This window comes from Typopeltis vanoorti, chromosome 12 (genome assembly GCF_054136105.1).
Source record: "Typopeltis vanoorti isolate ZY-2024b chromosome 12, IOZ_Tvanoo_1.0, whole genome shotgun sequence".
NCBI lineage: Eukaryota > Metazoa > Arthropoda > Arachnida > Uropygi > Thelyphonidae > Typopeltis > Typopeltis vanoorti.
Genome location: NC_143560.1, coordinates 121,222,760 through 121,235,120, shown reverse-complemented (window position 1 = coordinate 121,235,120; position 12,361 = coordinate 121,222,760). Strand labels below are relative to the sequence as shown.

Sequence of the window (12,361 nt, the reverse complement as noted above, 5' to 3'; positions counted from 1 at the left end):
TGCCAACGTTCAAAGCAATTCTGCAGATAATTTTCTGAAAGGCTGTTGAGGGTCTCTGTCATTTTTGCTTTCAGATCTTTTACTGACAAAAAATGGATTCCTTTGAGCACTGACTTGATCTTTAGGAAGAGGTAGAAGTTGAGTTTAGGTTTTGGATCAAGCTCTGGCAAATAGGGTAAGTGCTCAAGCACATGTGATTAGCTAAAAACTGTTTTACAGACAAAGTGTTGTGGGCTGGCACATTGTCTTGGTGCAAAATCCAACCATTTTTCCACAATTCTAGTTGTTTCCTTCTCACACGTTTGTGCAATTTCGTCAAGACTTCAAGGTAATGCTGCTAATTTACTGTCTACCACTGGGAACTCATGCTGTCATTACAATACCCTGGATATCGGAAAAAAAAACAAAAAAACAATCAACATGGCCTTGAACTTCGAACAACCGATGCTTGCTCTTTTTGGTCTTGGAGATGTTGCTGACTTCCACTGCATTGATTGTCGCTTGTTTTCTGGATCATATGTAAATATCCAAGTATTCATATCCTAATAATATTAATATGTAAATATCCACGCAATTCCTTGTGACTTTTTTTTTTTTGTTCATCTGATATTTTTGGAACCGTTTTTGCGCAAACCTTTTTCATGTTCAATTCTTCTGTTAAAATGTGTTGAACACTTTCCCTGTCCAAATGAACTTTCCCAGCTATAGCTCGAACACCCAACCTTCTATCTTTTCGAATCACATCTTGCACTTTTTTAATGTTGTCATTGATAACTGCTGTGCGTGGGCAGTATGGGCAATCATCATCTTTCACGCTTTCTCTGCCTTCCGAAAATTGTTTGTGCCATTCAAAAAACGCATGCATGAGACGTGCACTCTTCATCTTAAGCCTCAGTGAATAAAAGAAACTTGATGTTAACTTGCCGTTCACTCTTGCACTCCAACATTTTCCGACCGAGGGTAAGTTCAAATATGTCTGTATTTGAACATGCATCCAGTCATACTGAGTAAAGTGATGGAGTTGAGCCTTGTCTCACAGTGACAGGTTAGAACATGCTCTATAACTATCTCTTAGTCTCTCCCCTTCCACTCTCCATTCCCAAGCTATAGGGTTATTCTTGGTTTTTTTTTTCTTTTTGTGTCGGACCTTGTACATTACTGAACTTTAACAGTACACCTAAATATTTAGGTGTTACCCTAGATAGAACACTCGCCTTTAAACAATACTTGGTGAAAGTAGCTCAGAAAATAAAAACTCGTAATAACGTAATTCAGAAGCTGGCTGGTTCAACTTGGGGTGAAGATGCTGAAGCCTTACCTTGCTTTGGCCTTGGTTTTCAACTGCAGAATACTGCTCTGCAGTATGGGTCAACAGTGTTCATACTTCTAAGGTGGACATCCAAATTAATCAAACAATGAGAATAATTACAGCAGTTGTAAGATCTACATCAAATTATTGGCTCCCTGTCATCAGTAACATCACACCTCCTAACTTACGCAGAAAAACAGCTCTTGCTAAGTTATGGACAAATTTAACCAACAATGCTAATGTTGGGTAGAGCAATAGTGAGTGCACAGGATGTCAAAATTTTGCAGGATGATTTGGATAGTTTGGAGGACTGGGCTAAGGAGAATGGATGTCATTTCAATGTTGCAAAGTGTAAGGTTATGCATTTTGGGGTGAAAAGATTAGCAGCAGTATATCACATTGGTGGAACCATACTCCAGAAGATTACGAGGCCAGGGATTTGGGAGTGTTGGTGGATAGGGAGTTGAAGTTTAGGGGGCACATCGCAAAACTGACTAAATCATCTCATCAAATCACTTGGTTGCTGAAAAATACTTTAACAAGCAGGGACAAACAGGTTATTGTTCCTCTGTATCGAGCCTTGATAAGACCCCATCTAGACTCCTGTACCCAGATATGGGCACCAGGGTTTCTTCTTGATGGGGAGGAGGTGGAGAGGATCCAGAGATGAGTGACCAAGATGATATCAGGTCTACGGAATGAACCTTATGAGGACAGATTGAAGATTTGTGGGTTGCAGAAATTGGTTGATAGGCGGAAAAGGGGTGATATGATTTTGACATTCAAAGTACTGAAGGGTTTCTATAAGATTAATTCAGAAGATATTTTTGAGAATAGGACTGGTGGTGAGAGGACTAGGGGCCATACATGGAAGCTAGGCAAGAGTGTGGTTAGCAAGGGTGTTAGAGCTAGATTTTTTACTTGGAGAGTGGTGAATGAGTGGAATAAGCTGCCAGAGTCTGTTGTGGGTGGCATGACTGTGAATGAGTTCAAGGCGAAGTATATTAGATACTGTGTGAATGTTGAATAGTTGTTCTTGACATAATGTTAGGGCCTCTCTCGATGAATCTATCGACTCTTTGGAGTTGCCCATTAATAATAATAATGCTAACTTATCTATCCACGAAGACATACAAAATCCCCCTACAAGGAGACTAAAATCAAGAAATCCTAGTTGGAGAACAGCAAAGGAATTAATAGGTAAATCTTTCAGCTTGACCGATAGATGGAAAGATGAATGGCTCCAACACTATAACAATCCCAGATTAGCTATATCAGACCCTACATCTAAACTACCTGGATTTGGACAACCTTAAACCACATTAGAACTGGTCGTGGCAGATGTAAACAGCATCTACATAAATGGAAATAGACCACCTCTCCTGTTGGTCTATTTCCATTACCACAGTCTGCAGTGATAACCACAGTCACAAGCAGACTGTGGTTATCACTCTCAAACTATTGGCTGTATTTTACCTGACTGCCTGATATATACCTTTTGAAGGCATTATACAAGATATACATAATATTATGATGGAAGCTATAAAATGGCTTGAAAAACTGAAAATTGCTTTGTAAAACTTTTTATGTGACTTTTAGTTGTCATACACCTGTTACATTGGTGTATTATATTTCTCGTTGTATTTTACCATCACAAGATAAATAAATAAATAACGGTATCCTGTATATGTCGTTAAGAATGCATTATAAAAAAATGATGATGAAGTTAGAGCTAGAAAAATCATAAAGAAACCAAAATATTTGGAATAGCTACACATACTGGCCACTGAATTAGAAACTTTTATTTAATACCATGTTGGACCTGCCAATACTGACCCTCTTTAATTCTCTGTGCATAGTTTGGTGAGATAGGGTAGGAATAGCCTTCATTAAATGCTTCAATTAATTGCTTCATTTAGGAAGTTCAGTTTGTCTGTAGAAGCCTTCTCAGATGACGTCGAACTTGTTCCTGACAGACTGTCTCTTAAACAAGCAACTAAGCAACTTGTGTTATTTTTCTACTGATTAAACACCTGAGATACCTCACCTTTTGAGAAACTAGTCAACCCTGCTGTTTTCAAAATCATGGCTCCAGACAGATGGGCACCCACAATAATCCCTTTATCGAACTCTGAAAGAGCTTTTGTAATCAGCAATATTGACCAGCAGCATTCATAAATAGTTGCCTAGAGCACGTGGTGATGCACGTGACTAAGTATTTTCATATATGCTGTGTAAGTGACATTTATGTACATTTGCATAAAAGTTTCTATTTCAGTGGCTGGTTTGTGTATAATTACACCAGCTAGGAAAGTACCAGGTCTGTTGTGCATTCTAGTGTAGAGTTTGAAATTGTTAATTCTTTTGGCTTTATTCATGCATTATAAATGTCACTGCAAATAATCTGCCTAAAGGAAATCAGTTCTTTTTTATTCTTAATGACAAACCTCCATGAAGTCAACATCTTTGCAAAAGATCTCATTAAATCAGCAAAAATGGTAGTCGTAGTATACCTTAAGCTCATTCACACTCAAAGCATTCGCATCCTTAACATGATTACTACTTCCTTGTAAGAAATCTCCTCTTTTTCCCACATTCTTCCATAGGGATCCAATAAAATTCCCTTACCAGCTTAAACATCTCGACCATATCCACCTTTTTATTTACCTGTTTACTAAACTTTGTATTGTACAGTTCCACCGTCTCTCATGACTTGTTTCAGAAATCTGATATTGCCTTATCTCTAGATTCTTTCCTGAGTGCCTATATCATAATGTAAAACAGATGAAATTTGGGCATGGTAGTCTCTAAGTAGTTTGATCAGTGCCTTGTATTATTATTATTATTATTTCGTGACACCTCCAAGGAGTCCAAAGACTCATTGAGGGAGGGCACCTACTCTACAACTCTCTGTTCACCACTTAATCCACCAATTACACTGAACTGCCAGTACATCATCTCCACCAATGCCATTAACTGCCCACCACTACTAGTATTTTTTGTCTGTAAATTGCATGTGTTCTGAAACCCAATTTGTCTGTAAGCTGGATGAAAAACCAGAGTTTTTTTCTGGGAGAAAAACCCTGCTATCTCCATGAGATTGGCTAACTCACCTGCAACTGAAAAAACCCATGTTACGATTCTTCCCATCATGATGAGAATTGTAAACTTAGGCCTTTTCCAGTTAAAGGCTGCAACATACCAATTACTCTATAATTGGAAGAAGCACTGGGACAACCACTTTCTTCTTATAGGAGCAATGCACTGTATAGTTCTTATGATGCACCCGCTGAACAGGAGTTAGCTGGTCTCAGTACAGTGGCAGCAGAGTTTTCCTCCTGAAAACTCAAGATTTCATCTTGCATGGCCAGAAGAATGCAGACATAATACACTGATATCATATATTTGGATGTACGAGGTGATATTTATTCAAAATAACAATAGCTCTGCACCTCTTTACTTTAAAGTGCAGTATTGTGCCTGTAAACATTAAACGGCAAATCTATTCCTTACCCCAGCCAAATGTCTATCTAAACTATCCTGAAGGAATAGTCTTGATAGTTTACAAATGGCACAGCTTAACATTAGCTTCACTCCACAGAATATTGCATGCCAATCCACATTAAGTGTCAATTTACAAATAAGTTACATAGTAAGGTGCCTGTACCATTAGTCTTTTATGGGATACTGTCTGCTCTATATCTATCCATCTGACCAATCTGTTATCCATCACAAACTGGGAGAGAAATGGTCACTGATATCTATAGGATACTATGAAAACATTGGTGAAAGATAATTTAACATTAAGCAAAAACACATTGCATCAAATAATGTCAAATATAATTGAAAAATGAACAAAAACAAATAAAGAATGCACACCAACTTAAATGATTTTCCAATCTTTTCACAGTATTCCATAGAATATCAGTGAGGATTTTTGAATAAATGGAAGTTTGAAGCTGCAAAAACTGCAGTATTGTAACTGGATGCTTCTGTATCAATTTTAATCATTGTTATATATTATACTCTTTATTATATTATCATATGAGATTAATGAAAATAAGATGTTAAGCCTCGCATTTGGATAGAAGTGACCAAACTTCTAACTTTATCAAGCAGTAAAAATGGATAACCGTTGAACCGCAGTTGGTAATATGGAAAGCTTTCATAGTTAACTTGGAATTATAGTTAGTGGTGCATGGTAAAACAAGCAGTGTACAATTGTATTATCACTTTCTTCAAGGCTGAGGATTTGTGACATTATTCACAGGACCATTAATAGGCATGTGAACTGGGGAAAAAAAAGAAAAAGAAAAAAACCCTCTCCCTTACTTTCTTCCATTTAATCACTCATCTTATTATTGTGGTATATACTGTTTTCACAAAACTGACTTACTGACTGACAAACTCATCAAGAAGTCTCATTTGAAAGTGATATCTTCTTAGTTGGAAGAAGTATAAACTTGATCCACCATATAGTAGATGATCTTTGCCCTAGTGTAGTACCTTGCTTATTGGAAGTCTGAAGTAGCTAATAATAAGTGCCTCCATAGTGCAATTGGAAGAATGATGGTACATTGTGTCCTTCGATTGGAATAGGCCTAAGTTCGATTCTTGTCGTGACGGGAGGAATCTTTATGTGGACTTTTTCAGTCGAAAGTGAGTTAGCCGATCTCATACGGAGGTAGCAGGGTTTTTTCTCCCGGAAACTCGGGTTTTTCATCCTGCATACAGACAAATTGGCCCTTCAGAACACATGCAATTTACAGACAAAAATACTAGTTGTGGTGGTGGTGGGCGGTAGATGCTGTTGATGGAGATGATTGGTAGTAGGTTTGGTGTAGTGGTGGAGACATTTGTATAGTGGGTGTCCTCTTGCGATGAGTCTTCGGACTCCTTGGAGGTGTCATGAATAATAATAATAGTAATAATATCTTTGATTTCCAGCACAGGGGTTCCAGTTTCTACCCACTCAGCCTTTCTCATGCAGTGTAAGTGATACCTCAGGGAAATACCATATATACCGAGAATGCTACAGCAGTAAAGTGGCTCTGCAAGCCAGCTGCCAGAGTAGTAGACATGACCAAATTGTCCATACTATGTTCACTCAGTTCAGGAATTGAAGCCACTGAATAAGGAAAAACGTGTCATGTACTCTAGGTAGTTTTGATCACGTGTTGAAGAAAATGGAGTTCGCGAACTGCACGTTTTCTTCAGTGACGAACTGTGGTTACACTTAAATGGATACATCCGTTTCATGATAATGCATCCAGAGGCCTCTTATCCAGCTGGTGTAATCCTGCAATCACTTACTCTGCCGTATCATTCCCAGAGGAGAGTCAAAGTAATGGTTTGGGAACATTGTTGAGAGCATGTATGACAAGGAGTTGGATGTTGTCCAAATGGCAGCATATTCTAAGAGTTTTTTCTTTCTACATGTCTCTTACTTTCTTTCATTTAATCACCAAAATCCATGAACAGAATAATAAACAATGGTGTTATCACTGCAGTTAAAATCCCCCCCCCCCCAAGAAAAATCATTTCCACATTTACTTCACTAACATTTGCAGCATAACATGAACATAAATGAAGTGTATTACTGCTTATGGATGTGAAGACGTGGAAATTCAAATATAAACCCCAGCAACAACTATGTCTCATTTGTCTAAGCTACACTCTAATTTCCTCAGTAATTTCCTCAAGTGCAGTAAGTATAGCACTTGAGCTTTTGCATGATCTAATATCTCATGCTCGAGAATGCCATATCTAGAATTCTCTCTTTATTCTTTTTTATCTTCTCTGGCTTAGGGCATCCTTTCCACGTTCACATTCATCTGCTGTCTCTACTTCACTTCAAATTCTAAAAATCACTCTGACCCCTTCGACTTTCTGTCATTGTGATTAACTGTGGGCAGTCTAACCACTTAATCAGTAAAGTAATCTTCCTAAGTGATTTCAGTGTTCATAACCCTTATGGACTTCCCTTTTCTAGTTTCACTGATCAAGCTTGAAGAGATGTAGAAGTATTGTTGTAAGCAGTTATCCAATGCAGATAATCTAATACTGCCATCTAGAATAGCAGATAATCCTCTTCACTCTCCCAACATTTCATTTTATTCTAAATTCCTATTACAGTACAAAACTTGGCATCTTTTCGTTTTTGAAGGTGCTACTTCTTTTTCAACCCATTTACTAACTCTACAAATCTCAAACCTACTCTTAGAACAAATGTTTAGGCAGTGCACCAAGGACCTCCCTAAAAATTCTTAATGCTGTGCTGAATCCTGCTTGTCATTGATACTTCTCTCAGTGACTGTTAAAACACAAGCAGCAACTGCTCAGCATTCTTTTACATTCCAATTTCAGATCCCACTGTACATGCTTCTATTCTTCCTCTTTCATTCCATCTGTCTCTGTTCTCTAGAACAGACTTCCTCACAAAATGTTCCCCAACAACTAGAACCTATAACTCTTCATTGATTTCCTAATAAAGTTTTCTCCATAAAGATTTTATAAAAAAATTAATACAGCATTGATGCACTTATGCTTGTAAAAAGTGTATAATGTTGCATTTGCGTGTGCGACCCATCATTTTGTATGCATCTTTCTCCACTTATGCACTTTACATGTTTAAAAGCTTTTGTATAATCAGTACAGAAAAAAGATTCATCCTTTATTCAATTTTTTTCATCGGATTCATCGGATTTTTCAACATATCTCATATATTTACAGTATGATCTTGTATTCCCTTTTCAAATTGAAAAGGGAATACAATTAAATGAAACCTACTTGTTCATTTAAGTATTCATTCATAATATATGAGTTTTACTGACATAGGACAAACGTAATTGTTCTATAATTATTGCAGTGCTGTACATCTGTTTTTTTATCTATTAGAATAAATATTCATTTAGTTTGGTCTTTTAATAAAATCTTTTAATTTTTTTTTTTATTAGCATGTTGTTAAATTTTGAGCCTGTGTGACTCAGTGGAAGTGGCATTGCACTCCACGGCATTTAACTGCCCGAAGGAAGACCTAGGTTAAATTCTAGTCTTTGACTAGAAGAACATTTTAATAAGCCTTTTTTTGACTGGTTCCTGAGTTATTCTATCTCTGGCACAGGCAAGCGGGTTTTTTCTTCCAGAAACTCAGATTTTTCATCCTGTAAACTCAAGAAAATTGACTGAAGAACCCATGCTCTCTCTCTCTCAGACAAGAAATACATAGTGTTAGGATTAGGGACCACAAGATGGCAGCACTTATCAGATGTCTCTTCACTGGATGCTCTTTATAGTTAGTGATAGTCTTGGGCCAGCCATCTCTGGCTACTGCTGGTGTTTGAATTGCTCCCTCAGTCTCCAAGAGTTAGATGGACTTAAACGGTCTTGCCTACTCCTATAAAGGAATAAAAGGCATTAGCAGGTGTTGTTGTTCTTTAATTTTTTTGCTGACAGAAACTTTTAATAAAATCACTTGTTTTCTATGCTAGATTGTTTCCAAGTTCTATAATTGTTCTTTTTTAATTTCAGTAGATTTTAATTATTTTCTTATTCAAATATTTGTAATGGGAAGTTAATATTGGCTACTTCGTTTAGACATTTTGAGGATATTTTCAGCAGTCTGTTAAAATTTTCTTAATTTTGTTCTACATTTCTAGATCAGTTTCATCATTATTCATAGTATGCAGTACAACAGCATGTTAAGAGAATTATCAGAGTATTATATGGTAGCAGGAAATGGATGAATAGTGAAAACAAGCTAACACTGTGGAAACAATTGTAGAAAAGTAAGATGTCTGATACTGACCACATGTATATGGAGAAGGTGCAGGCTCAAAAAGAGACGAGCATTGCAAAAAAAAAAAAAGAGAATACATAATATAAGAGAAGAGATTGGCAAGTTGAGTAAAGCAGAATCTAAAGAAATGTTTACACTTTGGGTGATAAATTAGCCACTAAAGAAGATGTAGTTTTTTTAATAAACACTTGTACTCCATGATGATCAGCCTGTATTTTCACCCACTACAGGACTTCTCCCATTGCTGGAGAATTGGGTCTACTTCTCCCATGGTGGCTTAGTCCATCTTGCTAGAGTGTATACATATTTGTATGAATGAACGTATAAAGGTGAAAGACGATCACAAACATCCATGCCCTAGGCGGGATTCAAACTCGCAGCCCCTTGGCTGGAGAGCAGATACGCCAGGCCAGCTATGACTATGACTTAAAAGATTTTATGCATGACACTGGAAGTTAAGAGCTGCCTAGAGGAACTGGGGGTGAATGAGATGTTGAGCAGGCTTAATGTTAATAAAACTATACAGTTTTATTAACATTAAGTTTTAGTAACATAATTATGTTACTGCTTATTATATTTTTAAGGAATGTACTAAGGAGCTATCTGTGCTCTTAACTTTTATTTTTTTTAGGAGTATTTGAATTGGAAAAGGACCCAAAGAAGTTTCAGCAAGCAAAACATTGTGCTAGGACAGATGTGTAATTAAATGCTAGTATTTATTTGCAGTTAAGAGTATTGGAAGAGTTAGAACCAGAGTAAAAGTGTGAGATCAGTGAGAACAGGACTCTTAGGTTTGAAGTCACATTGATTTACAAATGCAGACCTTGCTTAGGATTTCATGATTTGCATTTTGGGATAATGATAAATCTGCTGAACAAGAGAGATTCACGTATAGTGATTATTTTGCATTTTGCAAACTTATATGACAAGTTGAAGGAACAGAAAGTTGTGTATGTGAGCATAGCCTCTGATCCCACAGAGCTTTATTCCTCTTAAGGTCTGTTATATTTTTTACTGGGGTTTTAACCTAAGACTTTTTGTTTTTATTTTTTTTATCTTAAACTGTTGGTTGTTTTTCTTTGTGAATATATGCCATCCTAGATGGCAGAGTGGTTCCTGTACCTGCTCTTCAGCCAACAGGATGTTTAACATGAATCTCATTACTCAGCATGAGGCTGAGTAATCCACTTATTGGATTTTGCCGACATGGTTCGCTGAGTGGTTAGCATACCCACTCTCCAACCAAAAGGCTGTGGGTTCAAATCCCATCATGGGCATGGATATTTGTGATTGTCTTTAGGGGTGGGGAAAATATGTCATCACCAAGTGTGAGACCACTTCCCTGCTTATTGGAGGCCTGAAGTGGCTTAAAAAAGTCCAATGTTTGGTCTCTATAGCAGGGTTTCTGGATTATGTAACAAATAAATGAAAAATACAAATTTGATAAAAAAAAATAAAAAAAATAAGGTGGGGGAGACTCCTTAGTCCACACACAGTACAAAATGTACTGTAGGTTTACAAATAACCTTTTGTGGGTAGAGGCAATATAAAGAACCTAAAGTGGCTTGAAAAAGTTCCATATTTGATCTCTAGAGCAAGGTTTCTGGATTATGTAAAAAATTAACAAAATCTTAGCCTATCTAACATACTATCGTACTTTAGTTTACATTTGTTGTAAACAAATGTTGTGACTTCCACTCACTGGAACAGTGAGTGGAAATCACTTAAAATATTACGGTAATCGTGCTGTTTGGATTTCCTATTTTGGGGACTACACCCAGATGGATTTGACAGCATTAACATGAGAAAGGAGTATAGTATAGCACAGACTGCACTGGTTTAAGATTTTTTTTTTTTTTTTTTTACTTTTTATTTGAACTGTTATTGTTTCAGATTAATTATGGCAATGAGTTGACTGCATTGTGCCTCTTAGTTACATGGTGTTTTTTTGATTAGATAAAAATCAGAATTTTCGGGAGTGAGTGTTGATTTTGGCTTATATTAAACTAAAGTTTTACTCAAACATGGTAGTCGTCTCCATAATTTTCCATAATGTATTCTGGTAGTTAAAACTTTATATCTTATTTGAGGCTGATGAACTCTTCATTTGAAAAGACCTTACTTAAACTGGATTTAATTTGATGGTATTTGATTACAGGTCTTTCCAGTCAAAGGGATATGTCATTCTTCTAAGTGTGATATGCAATTGCACTTCACCTTATTTTACTTATCGCTGCAAGGTGACTTCGTGAATCAGTCTCTGATAATATTGAACATCAATACAAAGTATAAAACAGCTATATGCATGCTATATCTTCTTCTGCTGAAGCATGCCAAATTATCAACATATCAATAATTCATTTCTTGGATTTATTGAATACTCCTCCTCTGGATTACCATGTCAAAATTCCTAGTTATAAATCAGTAAGGTGGTGAGAATGATGAGCCTATTGCTAGATATCATTCTGGTTATATATTTGATTTCAAAATAGGAAGAAGAGGCTGTAAAGCAATGCCCAAATACTTCCCCAACCTTAATCTGTATATGAAGTAGAAATTACATTCTTGCAGTAATGAAATTTTATCTCTGGTAGTTTGTTAAATTTACCATGTGCAGATTTGATCATATCCATGTACAGATGAATCCCTACTTACAAACTTTGTAAGTAGGGGTTCATTGCAACCTCACTTTATTTAATGAACACAGAACCCTGCACTTAATGAACGTTTTATGGTGCATAAAGTTCACAGAGATTTTATGATGCACAATGGAAAATGTTTTGTTGAGTAATTTCTTCCCCTTTGTTGCTAATATTTGTCAAATATTCTTCAGTTGAACAATATTTCACATGTTAATGTTTTTTGTGTGTGTATTACTGATCTCTCTCTCTTTTTTTTAAATCTTGAAATATGGAAAATATGTGGATGCAGTGAATGTAAGTGCTAAAAGTGGCAAAAAAAAAAGTTGCTTGATTTCAACAGAAACTAAAACAGACGTAGACGTTCTGAAAAATAGTTAATTTCTTGATTTGGGTGGCTGTGTTCATGGTTTGGGATGTCAATGGTTCTAAGACCAATTTTAAAATATAAACAAAAAAAAATGTGATTATATTCACAATTCCATCTCTCTCTATTCAGTCTGTGGTTATTTCTGAAAAATCGAGTGTCATTGAAGAAATGGAACACTGTTTAATAATTTGAGTTCAAGATCAGAAATCAGGAGGGAATTTAACATGCACTTTTTCTATACTACA

General features: G+C 36.3%; 1 protein-coding gene and 1 long non-coding RNA gene across 3 annotated transcripts in view; one reads left to right on the top strand and one right to left on the bottom strand.

The window, feature by feature from the left end:
- LOC150101189 (leucine-rich repeat protein soc-2 homolog) overlaps positions 1 to 12,361 on the top strand; it is a 408,424-nt gene that overhangs the window by 161,666 nt on the left and 234,397 nt on the right. The gene's annotated exons all lie outside the window — the stretch shown is intronic.
- The window catches only part of LOC150101188 (uncharacterized), a 320,189-nt gene continuing 316,421 nt past the window's right edge, over positions 8,594 to 12,361 (bottom strand). The window contains exon 5 of the long non-coding RNA XR_016549191.1: positions 8,594 to 8,705. This is a non-coding gene — a long non-coding RNA (uncharacterized LOC150101188). The remainder of the gene's footprint in view (positions 8,706 to 12,361) is intronic.